Below are 22,508 nucleotides of genomic sequence, written 5' to 3'. Positions count from 1 at the left end.
TCCACTGGAGACTCGTAAGTGCCGTTCTCTTAATTATCCTTTGGCAGTGTTAATGTTGTTGTAATTTAACTGTATTTTAGATTTTTAATTTGGCAAGGTTAGTTGTGGGCTTTCATCCCTGGAAATATGTTCTAAGAGTTTCCTTCAAGTCCAAACATCATCGCCTTCGGCTCTTGAAAGGTTATTGTAATTTGATCTGAAAGATTTTACAAATTACTGCCGGCCTTCCGCCGTTCGAATTGCAAAAAGCAAATTTTTGAACTTAATATGTTGTTTTACCGATTGTTGTAATATACACTTTTCCTCAATTTGCAGAATTTAACTTTTCGGCCTTCAGTCATATCATTGCGTTTGTTTATCTCTTCCTGTGCACCTTGTGGGCCATCAGCCCTGTTAGCATCTTAGATGATTGTGGCCTTCTGCCTTCAGTAATCATCATAGTATATTTGGAATTTAGAAGATTTGATCCGGCGGCCTTCAGCCGCTCTGCATGCTGATCTCATATATGTATACGATTTATCTTATTCTTAAATTTGACTGTGTGTCATGTCTTTTCAAAATTGAACTTATTCTGAAGCATCTGTTTGGAGGCCTTAAGCCGCGAAGTAAATTTAATTCTTTTAAAGTGTATTTGTAAACTAAATGATAATAAATTACAATTGTGAAATGAATCCGACAGCAGCTCCGTTGGCCCTTTTCACAATCCTAATTACCTGTTAGCCCTGCGAGATTTAGCGGGCGTTTCAAATGCCATGTCACTCCTGATTTTCCTGGAGTTCCTCATCAGTTTTCTGGATGAAGTCCCTGTGAAAAATTACTCCCTGGACGTATTCAGAGTTTGGTGAGGAGTGATAGACACTGGGACGTTGCCAACACCTGCGAACTGGGTGGCAGGAGAAGTTTTGATGAACAGGAAGCCCGACTGCATCTTACTGATAGATTTCACTTCCAAACTTGTTCTCGAAATTTTCCACGAAAAACAATGGCTTTGTGGTGGTGAAAGTATCCCCATCTGTCCTAGTACAGACGAGGTAACAGGGAAAGGGTTTCAGTCCAAGAGGGCGAGCCTTGGCCTTCTCCCATGGTGTAGCCAGGGAAGGGATGGCTGCAAGTTCATACAAGGCAGCATGTGTGAGATTGGCCAGATTTTTGCATCTTGATACTCTTCATGCGCCAAGTATCTGCCCTCATACCATCCACTCCGAAAAAAGGGCTCTCCCCATGGGCGCCACCCAGCCTCAGCAAGGGCTGTCTGGCATGGCAGCTGTTGCGGGGAGTTCTGCTGCTCCAAGAAGACAAGCAACCATCCATTGGCATACACGGAGAGGGAACAGCTCACGTATCAGTAGTGTGATCTCTGTGTTGTTATGGGGCTCAACCTTATAGGTACATGACAGCCTCACCACACATGTGCTGGTCATCATGAGGGTGGAGAGGGATACAGTGGAGAAGGGAGAGGGTAAAGGATAGGGGAGAGGAACCCACACATAGATGCTAGGGAGGAAGTTCTTTCCCATATGGCTCACACTGAAAACAGGAAATTTTGAATTGGAGGTCAAACCTCAAGTGGGGACTGAAACACAAAAAGAGTGAAAGAGCAGGCAAAAGGAACAAAATTGCAACCAATACAGGACAGCACGGGAATAGCCAGATCGACATAAATCAGAACACTGGGAGAAGCGAAGAAGGTGGTAACCGGGAAGAAACGGGGATGGGGAGAGAGGGGCCAGGGAAGGAAATGCAGCTAGGGAATGAAGAATGAGCTGCAATAGCTTGGGGCCCCATATGCGCCAGGCATGGCCTCATGATAGAACCGTGAGTCGTCTGGGGGGCAGAGAGGGTGAGATGGATGGCCCTACAGCTGTTGCTAGACCGTTAATAGCCACTAAAAATAGAGAGACAATACAAAGCCCTGCAGGACCTCATTGTCCTGGAATGGGGGGAACAATGGGAGGCACCAACTTGGACACAGAAAGTACGACACGACAGGAAATTCTGGATAAAAATAGGAAATGGGCCTCAGAGACCCCACTCATATAATGTGGCCAGAATATGATGTTGCCAGGTGGCGTCATACGCTTTTCGTAAATCAAAAAAGTCTGTTTGGATGGCAGATTCGAGGGACATAAGGTTATCAGTAGTAGAGCGACCCAGGCGCAAACCAACCTGGCACAGGGCCAGATGGCCACGTGAATCCAGGACCCAACCAAACCGCCAACACACCATACGTTCCAGCAGCTTTCAAACAACGTTGGTGATGCTGACAGCTATCCACATCAAGGAGGTCTTGACCTGGTTTGAGCACTGGTGTGCTGGTGCACCCATTGCGACGGAAAGACCCTATCGCACCTGCAGATCCAGTTAAGGATCACAAGGAGACGTCGCTTGTAGTCAGACAAGAAATGTTTAATCATCCGACTGTGAATCTGATCTGGCCCAGGAGCTGTGTCATAGCAATGTGCAAGGGCATTGAGGAGTTACCACTCTGTAAATGAGGCGTTATAGGATTCAGTGTGGCATGTCGTGAACGAGAGGACTTTCCCTTCCATCTGCCGTTTGAGAATGTGAAAGCCTGTAGGGTAATTCTCCGATGCAGAGGGGCGAGCATAGTGCTCAGCAAAGTGCTCAGCAATCGCGTTTGCGTCCGTAGATAACACACCATTTATCTTAACCCCAGAAACACCTATTGGGGTCTGGTACCCGAGAACTCGTTTGATCTTTGGCCAGACTTGGGAAGGTGTCGTATGGGACCCAATGATCGAGATGTATCTCACCCAACACTCCTGTTTCCGTCTTGATGAGCTGGCGAACGAGGGCAAGGAGCTGTTTAAAGGCTATTAGGTGATCCAGGGAAAGGTGCCGCTTATGCCACTGTAGAGCTCGCCGTCACTCCTTAGTTGCCTCAGCGACTTCTGGCGACCACTATGGGATCGTCTTTCTCTGGGGGCACTCTAAAGAATGATGGATAGCGTTTTCCGCCGCAGAAACGATCGTTGTAGTTACCTGTCAACCACCACATCGATGTTACAATGCGGGGAAGATTCAGCGGTGACAGCAGAAGTGAATCAGTCCCAGTCCGCCTTGTTTAAAACCCATCTGGGCAGGCGTCCGTGAGCATGACGCCAGGGCAGTGACAAGAAGATGGGAAGTAGTCACGACCTGGTCAATACCACGCAGGTCGACACGTGCTCTGCAGTGGATAGTAGGGAGAGAAATCCAGGACTGCAAACTGAGAGATCAATGGCCGAATATGTGGCATGTGCCACACTGAAATGTGTGGGGGAACCTGTGTTTAAGAGGCAGAGGTCGAGCTGTGACAGCAAATTTTTGACATCTCTGACTCGGCCAGTGAGTATGATGCCACCGGCAAGTGTTAAAATCTCCCAAAAGTAGGAAAGGTTTAGGGACTTCCTCAATCAGTGCAGCCAATGCGTTTAGGGGTATTGCACCATCTAGAGGTAGATATACGTTGCAGACAGTTACTTCCTGGGTCGTCCTTATCTTGATAGCCACAGCTTCAAGAGAGGTTTGAAGGGGCACAGGTTCACTGCACACTGAGTTTAGGACAGAGACAAACTCCACCTGACACTCTTTATAGTCTCTACTGTTCTTGTAATATCCGCTATAGCCTTGAAAGCAGGGGTCTGCGTTTCCAGGAACCAGGTTTCCTGGAGGGCAATGCAGAAACCACGTATAAAGCTTAAGAGTTGCCGTAGCTCAGCCCAGTGGTCGTAAAATTCGGCGAAATTGCACTGGAGGATGACGTTATCATGAGGCTGGGAAGGCATGAAGTGCATAAGGAGGCAGGTTATGCCTTGGGGTCACCTGCTGCCACCGATTGAGTATTTGTAGCCATTTATGTGGTGGATGAGGCATCAGTGAGTTTCAGGTCCGCAGTAGACGCTAAGACCTCACTGCATCCTCAGACGTAGAATTCGTAGGGAGTGGTGATGTTGAGGCCACCGAAGGGTCCTTTTCCTTAGCAGACTTCTTTGTTAGCTTGCCCTCTCACTGCTCTTTACGGGATTGCTGGGAGGACTTCTCTCAAGTAGCTTCAGGCACGAAGGAAGACTGCAAAGCCCTTTATCCAGCAGCTTTTGGCTCCTTGTGCCACTGACGAGTGTCTGCCGTGGCATCAGGGGAGACCTTGGGAGACAGGGCCCCAAGAGACACCTTACAGAGGGGAGGAGCCAGAGGAGGCTGTAGCTTCACGGCAGCGGGGGGGGGGGGGGGGTGGGGGGGGAGGGAGGGGACTGGAGTCCCCTTCATTTGGGGGGCCTTGCTACTGAAGTATGTGCTTTGGGAGCAACAGAGGAAGACTGGCCCCCTACCACCAAGGCAGTGTATGTATTCTGATGGCCTGAAGGGCCCACTGTTCATGGCACAGAGTGAGGAAACACTGGCACTTGGGACAGCGATGGTGATGTAGCTGCAGTATATGTCGACGTCAATCGAATGGGGTGTAGTCTTCCAAATTTAAATGTAGCCTCTGTGTAAGTCAACCGGTCCAGGGTCATGTACTTCATGATTTTCCGCTCGTTTTGACGTACTTGATAGTCTGGTGAGCAAGGGGAGCGGTTCTCTCCACAATTGATGCAAGTGGAACGAGGCGCACGTGGAGTATCTGGTTGCTGTGGCATCCAAAACTTCGACACGTGGCACTGGAAGAGCTGCAGGAAGACATGCAAGGGGAGATCACGATAGAAAATGATTCCCTGGACCATGTTGAGGCTTTTATGGCGAGTGACGGAAACAGGAATATCACCCAGCTTGTCACAGACGAGGACTGCTCGGGACTGGGCTGGGGATGCTGTCTGAATGAAGACTGCGCCGTTTTGCATCTTGGACAGTGCTGTCATATCTCCAATCTTATCCTCAAGGTGTTCAACGAAAACTGAAGCTTCGAATTTGAAAGGAGTCCCCATCAGTTCTTCTACAGAACCAAGGCGAATATTGCTTTCTCCGTTCTGTGGCTCTACGCTCCTCCCATGGTGTAACGAGGGGGGCAAATGATTTAGGGTCATACCTGTCGGCATTGTATTCGATCTTGCCCTTCTTAGAGACTGCTAGCGCCACTAGAAAGAGATTACTTAGTCCGCTTCATTGCAGGTCATCCGCCCTGATGCCTCCCACTCTGATCAGGGGCTCTCCCCATGGGCGCCACCCAGCCAGAGCAAAGGCCAACTGGCATCACAGCTGTTGCCAGGTGTCACGATGCCCCAGGAAGACAGGCATCTACTTCTTGGCATAGGTGGTGAGTTTACAGCTCATACATGAACAGTGTGATCCCTGTGTTGTCAGGGCTACGACCAAATGGGTACATGACGGCCTCACCAAAACGGACTGGGTACCGTGCTGGATACTGGGTGCAAAGAAATACAATACTGTCATGGGGGCGAAAGAGGACAGGAGATAACGGAGGAGGATGACATACCTCAGAAAGTGTCCTCGCTCAAAAGGTCGAATCACAGGTGGAGATGCAAAGCCATGACAAGGGATTCAGGAGATCGACTCTAAGGGCACTACGGATAACTCGTGCACCACTTAAGGTGTCCTTCCACATATGGCCCGCACGACTGTAGAATTTGGAAAGTGGCAGGTCAAACCGTAGAATGGGACTAGAACTCACAGAGCCGAAAAGTGTGATACTCCTTTTAGTCACCTCTTACGACAGGCAGGAATACCTCGGGCCTATTCTAACCCCCAGACCCGCAGGGGGTGTTAATTTTGGTTTCATGTCCATCCCAGCTCTGACCACTTTCCTCAATATATATGCAATAAGAGCTCCAGCACGACAGTGAACACGAAAAATAATCTCAGGTCAGTTACCCATAACCCCGATCACCAAATGCCAACGTCTATGCTATTATTAGAAATGTGAAAGTGGTTTGTCCGTCACCTTTTCACGACTTAACTGCTGAAATGATTTCGACTGAGTTTGATATGGAGACTGTTTGAACCCTAACGTAAGCTAACTTATAAAAACAGAAGGTCGGCTTTGAAGGGGGTGAAGTAGGGAATGGAACAACTTCTTGTACATCAGTGAACATAAATTATAAAATAAATTATTACACTTCATGCATAATTTACTGGATATTTAATATATAGCTGCTTCAGTAGCATGCTACATAGATGCGCGTTCCAGCCCATACTCCTGCGAACGCACTGTTCGGCAGGGATGCTGCATCTGCCATCTCATTGGTTGTGGTATGTGACCCCGTTCAAATGGCTGAAGCTGTTCAACCGGAGTATGTACTCGTCGGTGGCGCACAGTTGTACCCTAGAATGAATGCTGCGGACACCGTTCACCGCACAGCTACTGTCTGCAGAGTGAAAACAGAGTGAACACCGACAGGCCTCCTGAGCGCCATCATATGAAGCACTAACACGGGAAGCCCTCGGTATGCACAAATTACACGAATGCTTCCACTGAACACAGATACTCAGGGTACCCTATTTCTCCGACAGCACAAAAGAAGGAGTTCATTATCATAAAAACTAATTGGTTTTCATTCCTATTCAAAACTGATTTGAAAGTCGCTTTTTTGTTCGTGAATTCCATCGTATTAAATGTATACTAACAATTTTATTTTAAAATTTACTATAATATCCTCCATCCGTACAAAACATCCCTAAATTCACACGACCTGAAATCGCATGTGGAACCCAGTGGCGGTCCAGAACATCAGATTTGGTCTACTAGCACCCTCCCTCTTTGTTAATGTTATAATTACCACCATTTTATCAGCAAACAAATGATAGAAAAACTGTGTGGCAATGCTAGACGACATATCTGGTGTACACAGTAAACTCGGTTTTACTTTTGATGATCACTGTCAACGAATTGCGTAATGACACAGTTTGTTGATCACCCGCTGGCCGTTGGATACTAGAATTCTTGAACTCCAGGCAAATGTGAATATCGAGTCGCTTCTATTTACGCTCTACGTGTGTATTGATACTAAATTAACAATGCCTCGCTTATCTCCCTTTCGTTCGTAGTTCTGCTCATATCATAATATAAAGTGAACTGTATTTTCAGTAATTTTTATAAAGTACCAAAATCTTGACTGTAAAAGCGTGAGTCACTAGCGATTGTAAAACATCGTTCTTCTCCACTATTTACAGCGATCTCTAGCGGAGCAAGTAACATAGATTTCACGGTGTTAATACACATACATAAATACGATGCACACAATTCTATTCGCTTCGAGTAGCATGTGATTGTCAATTCTTATTAAAAGAAAGACAGTTTTCTAATTATATATGGAATACTTCTCAGTAATAGACGAAAGTAACAAATTTGTAGAGTTCGAAGTTTGTTTCATGTTATGTTTCAATCTCAACGTGCATAACCAGTTAGTTAGCTGTTGGTTAGTAGTTACGCAGTTATTTAGGTTATATTCACGATAAAAGTTACGATGTCGAACGTGTCAACTAAAGAAATTTAGATCATATTAAAAACATAAAGTATGCATGCTGGCCGTTTGAGGTCTTTTTTACGTATGACTAATAATTCCTCTATGACACAGGGCAAGTTCATAATGAGAGACATCTGTAATTCACATTGACAACACTTGTGCTGTATGTCAGACATTTACCTCCATGGACAGAATGCTAGACGGTTTTATAGCTATGTATATCACATCTTTGTTTGAGAAAGCTAGTTTCATTAAAGGGTGATGGAGATAATTGACAATTTCACAAATATTCGTGTAGCAAACGTAGCCGAATATAATTTCTCTCCCTGATTCACATATACTCTTTCCAACGTAAGACCTTATTAATATAAACATCTGAGATATTTCTACCCTGTGCATTATTTCTTATTCGTATTAACAGGGATACATTTGACAGTAAAGTACTAATTAGGCTGTGTTATTTCACAGTTTAAGGCTAGCCCATTTGTGTTAAAGAAGTCAGTAAGTTGGACAAAATAATTTAGTTTTCTCTGTTGATACTTCTTTGATAATCTGTTATGAAAAGTAGAATCACAACCACAGTACATAGCTTTCATTATTTTTGAAGCCAACTTGTCTGCGGTGAAGGATTCAAATTCTTGCCATTCTTCTTTCATGTTTCATAGGTTGCTGCATGCTTCCCTAACTATATGAGACGTCTTTAAAATCTGTTGGTCTCGGGAACCTATTACGTAGTTTAAACTGAAACTATGTCAACTATTCCTATTAATTAATATTTTAGTAATCGTAACAAAACGGTTGTATTCGGCAATTCGTTTATCAGGCTACTCCAAATGTTACATCCCAGGAAGATAATATCTGACCATACTGCGTGTGGAATGTGGAAGTGTCCGTCTAGTAATGAAGGGGAGGAATGATTCTATGACCAAGACCTTTGCTAGAGAGCGATGATTTTCGTGGGAAAGACATTTTTACCTAATTTGTCACCCACAGACAGAAAAACTAAAAATATAACAAGAAAAAATAATCGTAATCAGATTCAATAAGGAAAATAATAATCAACATAAAAAAGAAAGAACAAAATGAACCACATCCTTGATGAAGTGAAGTTTATCAGTAACTTACTCAGTCCTTGAATCTCTCTCCCTCTTTCCTGGCATTAAGGCATTAATTCAGTCCTGCGATGTCTGCTGTAATGGATAAACGGATTTGCATGTTAATTTGAAGGGGTGGACAGATGCCCTTCCTGCTGACACCCCAAACCCCCATCCCACCCCCCGCCCCCCTTGGGCAGAAAGTGTGTACCCCAAATGTCTGGGCCTAGTGTAATCCATGGAATAGTGCAAACGTGTTTCAGATGTCTGCGAGTTGTGTAACTGAGGCGGAACGTGGGGACCAAGCCGCTATTCACGTATCGGAATGCGGAAAACTGCCAAAAGCCCACATCCAGGATGGCCGGCACACCCACCCTCGTCGTTAGTCCGGCGGGCGGATTCGATCTGGGGGCCGGCGCGCCTACCAGAGTCCTGGAAGCAGCGCACTAGCGCTCTCGGCTACCCTGGCGGGACTATTTAGTCCTACAATAAATGTTGCTAATCCCTGGAGTGTTCGCATACGGACCACGTGGTTACTTTTAGTTGGTTCTTTTAAAAGAGGGAGGAAGGGAGCAAACTACTAGGTCATCAGTCCCTGGTTATGAACAAAACAATGCCACAAGGGAGAGAAGTGGTGTCATTATTTTGTTCAGAAGACTGATGACACAAAACGGAGAGAAAGGGAAAATGACAAGAACGACGGATGAGCAACAAACACTTAAATGGACAAAAGGGGAGAAGAAACCACAGAAACGCTAGAAACAGATAGAAAAGGTTAAAACGACAAAACAGATTACCAAGGCTGGCTGACCATGAGAATAAAAAGGAGAAGCCAGCCACTCTGCAACATATTAAAATCTCCACCCTAAATGAACTAGGGTGGAGGACACAGAGGAACAAAGGACATGTGCTGAAAATTAGGTCAAATGATAAAATCCACCCTCACGGATAAAACATAAATATAAATCCACCAATGAGAGATTGTCAGTTAAAATTAGCGGAAACGAGTCCAGTAACCGAAGATTTCGTCGCAGGGCAGTCAAATTGGGACACTGCACCAGAATATAGGCCACTGTCAACTGCGCGCGGCATTGTCATTGAGGTGGGTCTTAATGGGGCAGGAGGTAGTCGTGGATCGCCCTTTTTTTTTTTGGTCATCAGTCTACTGACTGGTTTGATGCGGCCAGCCACGAATTCTTTTCCTGTGCTAACCTCTTCATCTCAGAGTAGCACTTGCAACCTACGTCCTCAATTATTTGCTTGACGTATTCCAATCTCTGTCTTCCTCTACAGTTTTTGCCCTCTGCAGCTCCCTCTAGTACCATGGAAGTCATTCCCTCATGTCTTAGCAGAAATCCTATCATCCTGTCCCTTCTCCTTATCAGTGTTTTCCACGTATTCCTTTCCTCTCCGATTCTGCGTAGAACCTCCTCATTCCTTACCTTATCAGTCCACCTAATTTTCAACATTCGTCTATAGCACCACATCTCAAATGCTTCGATTCTCTTCTGTTCTGGTTTTCCCACAGTCCATGTTTCACTACCATACAATGCTGTACTCCAGACGTACATCCTCAGAAATTTCTTCCTCACATTAAGGCCGGTATTTGATATTAGTAGACTTCTCTTGGCCAGAAATGCCTTTTTTGCCATAGCGAGTCTGCTTTTGATGTCCTCCTTGCTCCGTCCGTCATTGGTTATTTTACTGCCTAGGAAGCAGAATTCCTTAACTTCATTGACTTCGTGACCATCAATCCTGATGTTAAGTTTCTCGCTGTTCTCATTTCTACTACTTCTCATTACCTGCGTCTTTCTCCGATTTACTCATTTCTTTCTCCGATGTACTCATTAGACTGTTCATTCCGTTCAGCAGATCATTTAATTCTTCTTCACCTTCACTCCGGATAGCAATGTCATCAGCTAATCGTATCATTGATATCCTGTCACCTTGTATTTTAATTCCACTTCTGAAGCTTTCTTTTATTTCCATCATTGCTTCCTCATTGTACAGATTGAAGAGTAGGGGCGAAAGGCTACAGCCTTGTCTTCCACCCTTCTTAATACGAGCACTTCGTTCTTGATCGTCCACTCTTATTATTCCCTCTTGGTTGTTGTACATATTGTATATGACCCGTCTCTCCCTATAGCATACCCCTACTTCTTTCAGAATCTCGAACAGCTTGCACCATTTTATATTGTCGAACGCTTTTTGCAGGTCGACAAATCCTATGAAAGTGTCTTGATTTTTCTTTAGCCTTGCTTCCATTATTAGCCGTAACGTCAGAATTGCCTCTCTCGTCCCTTTACTTTTCCTAAAGCCAAACCGATCGTCACCTAGCGCATTCTCAATTTTCTTTTCCATTCTTCTGTATATTATTCTTGCGAGTAGCTTCGATGCGTGGGCTGTTAAGCTGATTGTGCGATAATTCTCGCACTTGTCAGCTCTTGCCGTCTTCGGAATTGTGTGGATGATGCTTTTCCGAAAGTCAGATGGTACATCGCCAAACTCATATATTCTACACACCAACGTGAATAGTCGTTTTGTTGCCACTTCCCCCAATGATATTAGAAATTCTGATGGAATGTTATCTATCCCTCCTGCCTTATTTGACCGTAAGTCCTCCAAAGCTCTTTTAAATTCCGATTCTAATACTGGATCCCCTATCTCTTCTAAATCGACTCCTGTTTCTTCTTCTATCACATCAGACAAATCTTCACCCTCATAGAGGCTTTCAATGTATTCTTTCCACCTATCTGCTCTCTTCTCTGCATTTAACAGTGGAATTCCCGTTGCACTCTTAATGTTACCACCGTTGCTTTTATTGTCACCAAAGGTTGTTTTGACTTTCCTGCATGCTGAATCTGTACTTCCGACAAAACATATCATTTTCGATGTCTTCACATTTTTTCTGCAGCCATTTCGTCTTAGCTTCCCTGCACTTCCTATTTATTTCATTCCTCAGCGACTTGTATTTCTGTATTCCTGATTTTCCCGGAACATGTTTGTACTTCCTCCTTTCATCAATCAACTGAAGTATTTCTTATGCTACTCATGGTTTCTTCGCAGCTACCTTCTTTGTACCTATGTTTTCCTTCCCAACTTCTGTGATGGCCCTTTTTAGAGATGTCCATTCCTCTTCAGCTGTACTACCTACTGCGCTATTCCTTGTTGCTGTATGTATAGCGTTAGAGAACTTCAAACGTATCTCGTCATTCCTTAGTACTTCCGTATCCCACTTCTTTGCGTATTGATTCTTCCTGACTAATGTCTTGAACTTCAGCCTACTCTTCATCACTACTATATTGTGATCTGAGTCTATATCTGCTCCTGGGTACGCCTTACAATCCAGTATCTGATTTCGGAATCTCTGTCAGACCATGATGTAATCTAATTGAAATCTTCCCGTATCTCCCGGCCTTTTCCAAGTATACCTCCTCCTCTTGTGATTCTTGAACAGGGCATTCGCTATTACTAGCTGAAACTTGTTACAGAACTCAATTAGTTTTTCTGCTCTTTCATTCCTTGTCCCAAACCCATATTCTCCTGTAACCTTTTCTTCTACTCCTTCCCCTACACCTGCATTCCAGTCGCCCATGACTCTTAGATTTTCGTCCCCCTTTACATACTGCATTACCCTTTCAATATCCTCATACACTTTCTCTCTCTGTTCATCTTCAGCTTGCGACGTCGGCATGTATAGCTGAACTATCGTTGTCGGTGTTGGTCTGCTGTCGATTCTGATTAGAACAACCCCGTCACTGAACTGTTCACAGTAACACACCCTCTGCCCTACATTCCTATTCATAACGAATCCTACACCTCTTATACCATTTTCTGCTGCTGTTGATATTACCCGATACTCATCTGACCATAAATCCTTGTCTTCCTTCCACTTCACTTCACTGACCCCTACTATATGTAGATTTAGCCTTTGCATTTCCCTTTTCAGATTTTCTAGTTTCCCTACCACGTTCAAGCTTCTGACATTCCACGCCCCGACTTGTAGAACGTTATCCTTTCGTAGATTATTCAATCTTTTTCTCATGGTAACCTCCCCCTTGGCAGTCCCCTCTCGGAGATCCGAATGGGGGACTATTTCGGAATCTTTTGCCAATGGAGAGATCATCATGACACTTCTTCAAATACAGGCCACATGTCCTGTGGATACACGTTACGTGTCTTTAATGCAGTGGTTTCCATTGCCTTCTGCATCCTCATGTCATTGATCATTGCTGATTCTTCCGCCTTTAGGGGCAATTTCCCACCCCTAGGAGAAGAGAGTGCCCTGAACCTCTATCCGCTCCTCCGCCCTCTTTGACAAGGCCGTTGGCAGAGTGAGGCTGACGTCTTATGCCGGAAGTCTTCGGCCGCCAATGCTGATAATTTATCAAAATTTGGGCAGTGGCGGGGATCGAACCCGGGTCCGAAGACGTTTTTGATTACGGATCAAAGACGCTACCCCTAGACCACGGGTCGCCCAAGCGTGGCCAATGAGGAGCTGGCTGAGAACCACAGTGTCTCTGCAAGAGGTCCGCATGGAGGACTGCCACAAATTCGTAGTTTCCTTAATGGCATGCAGTTTGTTGTGCGAACTGAAGCTATGCCATTCCGTCTCCCAAAGCCGAAAAACCTGACGGCGTAAAAACAAACGCAGGTCAGTTACTGGAATACTGATCTCCATAAGCGGTATCCGTGTAGCCTGTTTGGCCAGCCTGTCAGCAAGTTCGTTGCCTGGTATTCCGACGTGTCCTGGGATCCACACATACACCACTGAATGACTGGACCATTCCAGGGCATAGATGGACTCCTGGATGGTCACTACCAAAGGATGACGAGGGTAGCACTGGTCGATAGCTTGTAGGCTGCACAAGGAGTCAGTACACAGAAGAAACGACTCCTAGGGCATGAACGGATGTGCTCAAGAGCGCGAGATATAGCCACAAGCCCTGCAGTGAAAACACTGCAACCATCAGGCATGGAATGCTGTTCAATATGCCCTCCAAGGACATACGCGAAGTCGACGTGACCATCAGCCATCGAAGCGTTGGTGTAAACCAGTTCATGGTGTCGGTACGTGTCAAAAATCGAGAGGAAATGACAGCAGAGTGCTGAGGAGGTGATCTGAGTCCTTGGAGGCATTTGAAAGGTCCAGGCGAAGCTGCGGCCTAGGTGTACACCATGGAGGTGTACGTGGATGGACTTTGAGTGTACGTGGTAAAGGCAAGGACACCAGTTCGGATAGAAGGGATTGGACGCAAACTGCAATTCTAAGCCGTGAGCTGGGCCACCGATGTGGGAGATCAACCACCGTGGGCGGGAAAAGGAGATGGTAATTCGGATGCGCAGGAGAATTACGAACATGTGCATCGTAACTGGCGAGTAGATGCGCACGCCTGACCTGCAATGGAGGGACTCCAGCCTCCGCCAAGACGCTTGTCGCTGGACTCGTCCTAAAAGCTCCTGTTGGTAGTCGAACGCCACAGTAGTGCCCTGGGTCGATTAAACGCAATGCTGAGGGCGCCGCCGAACCATAAACCAGACTCCCATAGTCAAAACGGGATTGACCAAGAGCTCTGCAGAGCTGCAGTGGCGTATAGCGATCTGCACCACAATTGGTGTTGCTCAGGCAGCGGAGGGCATGCAGGTGCTGCCAGCACGCCCGCTTAAGCTGACGAAGGTGAGGAAGCCAAGTCAATCAGGAGTCGAAAACCAGTCCTAAGAATCGATATGTCTCCACTACAGTGAGGGAATCGTCAATGTAACGTTCCTTTTCCGGATGAAGGGTACGACGCCGACAGAAGTGAATGACACACGACTTTTCGGCTGAAAACTGGAAGCTGTGCGCTAAAGAGCCCATGACTGTGCCCTGTAGATGGCTCCTTGAGGGCGCGGCTCAGCAACACCTGTACTGGTGCAGCAGTACGAAATGCTGAAGTCGTCTGCATACATAGAAGGTGACATGCCACTAATATGAGAGACCCCATCAGTCTGGCGCCACAAGCACACTGTGGGGATGGGCCGTTGCGTAGGAGAAAACAATGGGCCCGCTGGGTATGGCCAGTACGTAAATGGCATATATTACTATGAGCAGTAGCGCTCCAGACGGCATTCCACTGTTGGGCTAAGAGAGATTTGACGTAGATCCGTATACCCAAAGGTAGAATCGTGAAAGGAAATGGGCGTCAAGTATCTGCTTCTTTAGCCAAACGGTCTGCCAAATCATTCCCTTGGGTTCGCACATGACTTGGGACCAAAAGAAAGACGACTGAACAGTCGGCTTGCTGAAGGGCAGAGACAAAGTAATGGATGGCAGAGATCCAGGGGGGACGTGAATAGAATCGATCGATATCCTGCAGGCTGCTCATGCAGTCGGAACAAATTAAAACGGTATGGAGGGAGTCCTGAGAAGCAAAAAGGAGGGTCCTGTGAATGGCTAGAAGCTCTGCTGTAAATACACTGCATGATCCTGGCAACAAATGGTGCTTGAAGCCGATAGGAGACTTGAAAGCGTATTCCTCCTTAGCAGTAGTCTTACAACCATCAGTGTAAAAGATGGTGGCACCCTGGACCTCTACAAGTATGGCACATACAAGACGCCGGTAAACCATAGGAGCAACAGAGGCCTAAGACCTTGGAAGAGATCGGTCCTAATCCATGGTCTAGGCACCATCCAAGAAGAGGGGAATACGGGAGGAAAACACGCTTTGCAGTCCCGTGAGTGCAGATGGAGATCCTGGTAGAGGGTAGTGAGACCCGTGTCAACTGGCAATACCGCCTATGGGAGTGTGTTAGGAGAGAGACTTCAGCGAAGAGCACAGGGTACACAGAATGGTCACGGAATTGACGAATGGCGACTGTGTAGGAAACAAGAAATTTGCTCCGTTGGACGTGTAGAGGGGGAATCCCTGCTTCTGCGAGGAGGCTATCAACAGGACTATTGTGATAGCCACCAATAGCCAGTCACACCCCACAATGATGGACAGGGTCAAGGAGTTGCAGTGGAAGGAGTTGCTGAGCCATAAACCTGGCTACTATAATCGTGTCTGGATATGACCAGAGCACAGTCAAGCTGGAGAAGAGTGGAATGGTCTGCACCCCAATATGTGTGGGCCAGGAGGCATAGAGCATTAAGCTTCTGCATGCATGTAGCCCTTAGGTGGCGAATATGTGGCAGCAATATCAGCTTGTTATCAAAAATAAGGCCCAAAAAACGGAACTGTGCTACAACATCTAGGGGGTAGTTGTCTAAAGTTCTTGGTCATGGTGTACTGTGGGTCGACGATAAACATGCATAACCCGAGTTTTGGAGGGGAAAACGGAAAGCCACAGGTAGTGGCCCACGCAGCTGTCTGTCGGATGGAAACTTGGAGCTGGCACTCAGCAGCTGCCATCGAGTGGGAGCTGCACCAGATGCAAAAATCGTCAACATACAACGCTGTGGTAACCAGAGGCCCAACAGAGGTCACAAGCCCATTTATGGCACTGAGGAAGAGTGTGTGGGATATCATACTCCTGAGGGCTGCTGAGTGAAGTCCCAACTCTAACCCAGAAGGGCTGGTAAGATAAAAACTCCCAGATAAAAATCGGAAGGGGACCATGGAAGCCTCAGTCATGGAGGGTAACTAAAATGTGATGGCACCAGCTTTACTTAGGTCAAAGAAAACTGTGACAAGGTGCCAGCAGTGAGTAAAATCCTGTTGGATGGCTGATTCCAATTGGAATACAAGGTCAGTTTGAGAATGCCCTGCCGCGAAGCTACACTGATATGGTGACAAAAGACTCCAAGATCCTAGTACCCAACATAATCTGAAGTTAACCATGCTTTTGGGCAGTTTACAACGCACATTCGTAAGGCTAATGGGGCGGTAGATGTCCAAAGACGTTGGGTGTTACCCGGGCTTAAGGATGGGATAAATATACTTTCTCACCAGTGTGACAGAAAAGCACCCATGAGACAGATGTGATTGAAGATCCTGAGGAGCTGTTGCCTCTGGGGAACGTCCAAGTGTTGAATCATCTGACTGTGAATGTAATCTGGCCCTGTGCTTGTATCTCGTGGAGTGCTAAGAGACTGCACCAATTCCCATTTAGCGAAAGGTGCATTATGGGGCTCAACATGGTGCAGGACGAAATGGAGGGGGGTTTGCTCAACTCTACGGTTCTGCTGGAGAAAGGTAGGACGGTAGGAAGCTGACGACGATGCCATTACAAAGTTTATCGCAAGGTCTTCTGCGAGGACTAATGTGTCAGTGCACAGAGGTCCTGAAGTTTCAGTCCCTGGACAGTTGACTGTTGCATGCAGTCCAGAATGCTACGGATCTTTGACCAAACCTGCGATAAAGAGACAATCATGCCCAGGGGGGAAACACAGAGCTCCCAGATTTCCTTGTTCCTCCGCTTAATAAGGTAATGAGCCTTAACATGGAGATACTTAAGAGTGAGGAGGTTTGTCTGGGAGGGGTGTCGCTTAAATCGCTGCAGCACCCGTCACCTGTCCTGGACAGCGACTGCAACGTCCGCGGTACACCACAGTACTGGCCGATGACAAGGGGCCTGTGGATAGGGGGGCATTAGTGCCAGCAGCATGAAGAAGAGTGACAGAGATGCCTTGCACGATTACATTAATGGAATTCGAGAGGAAGGTGTCAAAGCAGACAGCAGACATATATTGGCCCTGTGGAATGCACAACATGCGGGCCTGTCTGCCTGGCGGCAGCAGGGGAACGGTAGTGTCACTGGAATGTGGTCACTGTCACAAAGGTCGTCATGGGATGACCAATGTAGGGAAGCCACTAGGGCAGGGGAGGAGATCGTGAGATCTATAGCAGAGAAATTGGCATGAGTGGTACTGAAGTGGATAGGGGAACTGTCGTGGAGTAGACACATATCGAAGTCCGTGATAAGTTGGTCGATTAGGATACCATGACTCATTGAAGTGATACTCCCCCCACAGTGGATGATGGGCACTGAAATCCCAAAGGTGGAGAAATGGGGGCTGGAATTGCTGGATTAAGGTAGATAGTGCAACATAAGCAAGTGGCCTACCTGGAGGGAGGTGCACATTGCAAAGAGTGATTGCCACTGTCGTTTGCACTCTAAACGCTATCACTTCCAAGGTGGTAAGTAGGGGGATCCAGTCACTAAGGACATTAGAGAGAACCAAACTGCAGACCTCACCAGATGCTTTACTAGGGCCAGCACGATTCCGACAGAACGCCCAATAACGACGTAAAGTTGGAGAGTGGTCATGAAGGAAATGGGTTTCATGGAGAACAAGACAGAACTTAGAATAAGAGGTAGGTAGGTCGGTTGGTTTAAATGAGGAGGGAATTGACCAAACTCCGAGGTCATCAGTCGCTTGTTCCAATGCCAGTAGGGTGATAATGAGACCATGAGACTTACAACACAAAACACAATTAAAGGAAAAACCAAAAAAAAAAAAACGACTGAAGGGCCACAAACACACAAATTGACAAAAGGGGACAAGAAAAACACAAAGACGCAAGAAACAGCTAGAAGAGGAAACAGGTTACCATGGCTAGCTGACCATGAGGATTAAAACGAAAAGTCAGCCACTCTGCCATACAATAAAATCTCCACCCTGAAACCACTAGGGTGGAGGACACACAGGGACAAAGTACATGTGCTAAAACTTATAGCAAATGATAAAACTCACCCACACGAATAAAACTGCTATTGAGGCATTGTCACCCAACACTAAAGATAGGGTGCTGGGAAAGTTAAAAGTCCACTGCAGAGTGACTAAAGGTTGGCAGCCCAGCAAGAGATGGATGGCCATCATTTATGAGCCACAGCAACAACAAGGTGGGTCCTCAGGACGGAGAAGGTAACCATGCGTCAGCCACGTATTGCAAATGCCGAACCACAGAGTCCCTGCCAGATGTGCACAAGGATATCTTCCACATATTCATAGTTTCCTTAATGGCATGCAGCTTGTGGTGCTTACTGAGCTTATGCCATTCCATCTCTCAAATTCGCAAAACCTTACAGCGTAGTGCTGAACGTGTAACCTCCCCCCTCACTTACCGACCTTAATGACAGTGAAAAATGAAACCGCGTGTACCTAATGGGAGTTTTGGAAAAGCAATCGTCACCGAAGTTAACCTGTCGGTAAAGAGGGAGGAAAGGGTTACATCTAAATGAAAGGAAATGTGCTAATGAAACTGGTGGAAATTAATTTTGAAAAGGGGTAAAGTTAATAAAGAAGGTAAATGTGCAGCCGTTACGTTAACAATTAAGTAGCGGTAATTCGGTATTTGAGATTTGGGGGAAATCACGGTCGCCAGTCCTAAGGACAATTACTATAGTAACTGAAAAAGAAAGGTTATTACACATATAATTAGCACTAGAAGCGTGGCAACTGAAGGTTGACACGTGTAGTGTGAAAACTGAAAGTTTGTCAGAAGTAATAAATTTCGCTACACCCTGACTTAATTTAGCAAAAGAATTAATAACCGGAAAATCGAAAGTTAATTTAGTGACTGAAGTTAATAGTGAGCTTTCTTTCTGAAGCACACCGACATTCAGTAACATACAGTTAGTCTTGGACTACCTCAACAATCATTTCAAAAGCTACTTGAATCTACGCAATTTAGAAATAAGAGAATTAACTTTGAACTTGAATTAAATGATTCTGAACAATTAACAATAGTAAAATTTAGTACGTACCAAGCTGAGCTGCAGTCACAGGTAGCTAAAATACGGTAACAAAACTCGCACTCTTAATTTGTGCTTGTGTAATCTAACTATTGTAGCCAGCTAATGCTTGAATTGAACTTTGAAATTAAAGCAGTGAAATGGAATTATGCTATATTACTTTAATGCTGGCGTTTGAATTTCAACGACACTCGGGTTCATTTCGGAAAAGGAAGGGACCCTGCTTGGTAATGCAATTGGGACAATGAGCAACAAAGGTTGATGCTAAGTTGCTGTAATTTTGCGAGGCAAATGGAACAAGATTAAAAGCTGAGGTCTGCCATACAGTTCTAAAACTTTACGTGCGTCCAGTCTTCCTTGTCGGTTGATTGAAGGTTTGAAGCCGTCGGTGGAGGAGGTGGCGACAGTCACTCATTGTCGGCCGTCGCTGTTGCAGAAGCTGGATGTTGGCGCGCCTTCTTCTCGACACGGTCACCAGGCGAAACGGGCTCTTGATGTGCGCTAGCTAATGCTTCCCGTCCGCGACACCATGTCAGAAACTATCATCGCAAGTCGAGCGCAATTACATGCTGCCAAACCCCGAAAGCGCGGCAACTCGCGGGAGCGTCACACAACACACCTGCTCCACTCGTTACTCCAGCCAGACTCTCACTGCTCTGCCCGCGCTCCACGCGGCAGAGTTAACACTACCAAAGATCCTACACACTTTGATTCTTCACACGACCTATCGATGTAATCGTTCGATAGCAGTTTTCCCTAGGCAAGACCCAGCGCAAAAATACAAATAATATTTACGAAACAAACCAATTATACATCGACATAAATGCATAAATATATATATACAAATAGTAAAACAATTACAATATGTAAAGACACAGAAATGTCATATATTCAGGTAACAAAAATAAGGAAAATAAATTATAGTACAATAGATGGAAATAGGAGGATATGCATTTCCGGCGTTACAAACGCCGGTCAGTTGCAGAGAAGCCGGTCTCCATAAGTGGTTTCAATGTAGCCTGTTTTGCCAGCCTGTCAGCAAGTTCATTGCCTAGGATTCCAATGTGAACTGGAGTCCAGACAAACACCACTGAACGACTGGACCGTTTCAGGGCATAGATGGACTCTGGATGGTCGCTACCAAACGACGACTAGGGTAGCACTGGTTGACAGCTTGTAGGCTGCTCAAGGAGTCAGTACACAGGAGAAATGACTCACTTGGGCATGAGTGGATGTGCTGAAGACCACAAGATATGGCCACCAGCTCTGCAGTGAAAACACTGCAGCCATCTGGTAAGGAGTGCTGTTCCATATGTCCTCCATGCATTCAGGCAAAGCCAACGTGACCATCAACCATTGAGCCATCGGTGTACACCACTTCATGGCTCTGATAGATTTCAAGAACCGAGAGGAATTGACAGCAGAGAGTTGCAGGGATACCTGAGTTCTTAGGGCCATGTGAAAGGTCCAGCCGCAGCCTACGTTCCAGCAGCTTTCGAACAATGTTGGTGAGGTTGATGGGCCGGTAGTTATCTACAATAGTGTGTTTTTACCGGGTTTAAGCACCAGATGATGGTGCTCTCCCGCCATTGCGATGGAAAGACGCCATCGCACCATGTTCAGTTGAAGATGATGAGGAGATGTCGCGTGTAGTTAGATGAGAGATGTTTAACCATTCGACTGTGGATCTGTACGGCCCAGGAGCTGTGTCAGGACAATGTACTAGGGCACTGAGGAGCTCCCAGTATGCAAATGGGGCGTTATAGGGTTCACTGTAGCGAACGAGAGGACATTCCTTTCCATCTGCTGTTTGAGGGTGCGAAAGCCTGGGCGGGGGGGGGGGGGGGGGTAGTTCTCCAATGCAGAGGCTCGAGCAATTGCGTTTGCGTAGGTAGATAACACTCCATGTTAACACCTGTTGAGATCTGGTACCCAAAAAGAAGTCTGGTCCTCGTCCAGGCTCCAGAAGGTAACGTATGGCGCCCAATGGTCGAGCCGCATTTCTCCTAACACTCCCATTTCCATCTTGATAAGCTGCTAAACTCAGGGGCAGAGCCGTTTGAAGGCTATGGGGTGCTCCAGTGAAGGGTGCCGCTTCTGACGCTGTAGAGTTTGCCAACGCTCCAAAATTATCTCAGTGACTTCCAGAGACCACCGGACCGCCTTTTGCCAGTGGCACTATAAACAGCGAGGGGTCGCGTTTTCCACCACAGTCACGATTATTGTAGTCACGTACTCAACCATCACATCGATGTTACCATGTGTGGGAGAGACAACGGTGACTGCAGAGGTGAAAGTTTACCAGTCGGCCCATCTGGACAGGCGTCTGTGGGCCTCACGCTGGGGCAGTGACAGGGTGATGGGTAAGTGGTCACTGCCACACAGGTCGTCATGTGCCCTCCAGTGGATTGATGTGAGAAGTCTTGGGCTGCAAATTGATAAACAAATGGCCTAGTAACTACTATGAGCAACGCTGAAATCTGAGGCTGCCCCAATATTTGAGAGAAAGAGGTCGAACTGAGACTGCAAAGTTTCGACATCTCTGCGAAAGCCAATAAAAACGGTGCCACCCCACAAGGGATTGTAGGCGTGAATATCTCTAAAAGTAGGTCGGGTTTACGGACTTTCTCAATCGGTGTAGCTAATACTTTCAGGGGTACAGCACCATCTGGGGGGAAGGTAAACCTTGCAGACAATTATTTCCTGCGCCATCCTTATTCTGACAGCCACAGCTTTAAGAGGGGTTTGAAGTGGCACCGTTTCACTACAGACTGAGTTTCGGACATAAACGTAAACTACACCTGAAACTCGATTATAGTCGCAACCTTTCCTGTAGTATCCCTTATAGCCATGGTGGGCAGGGATCTGCATTGCTGAGAACCAGGTTTCCTGGACGGAAATGCAGAAAGCAGGTATAAAGTTTAGCAGTTGCTGCAGCTCAGTCAGGTGGTGGGAAAAACTGCCGCAATTCCACTAGAGAATGACATTGTGAGTCTGGGAAAGCATGGACAATTTAATAAGGTAGTTTACATCTCAGTTTCACCCGCTGCCATCGACGTATTCCCTGAGCAGTCTATATCCATTATGTCTGAGGGTCTGGCCAGATCTATGTCCTCAGCAGACGCCAGAATCTCCACCTTATCGCCAGATGCAGAGGTTGCAGGTAGCAGTGGTGTAGGTGCCACTGCTATTTCCTTGGTCTTAGGGATCTTCTTTTGGGACTTTTCTCACTGATCCTTGGGTTTCTCTGGCTGGGAGGGATTCACTGATTTAGTCTCTTGGACTGAAGATGATCGTGAAACCCTACAACCAGCTA

This window comes from Schistocerca piceifrons, chromosome 5, assembly GCF_021461385.2.
Source record: "Schistocerca piceifrons isolate TAMUIC-IGC-003096 chromosome 5, iqSchPice1.1, whole genome shotgun sequence".
Classification (NCBI taxonomy): Eukaryota; Metazoa; Arthropoda; class Insecta; order Orthoptera; family Acrididae; genus Schistocerca; species Schistocerca piceifrons.
Note: the sequence above shows the minus strand (reverse complement) of the source record.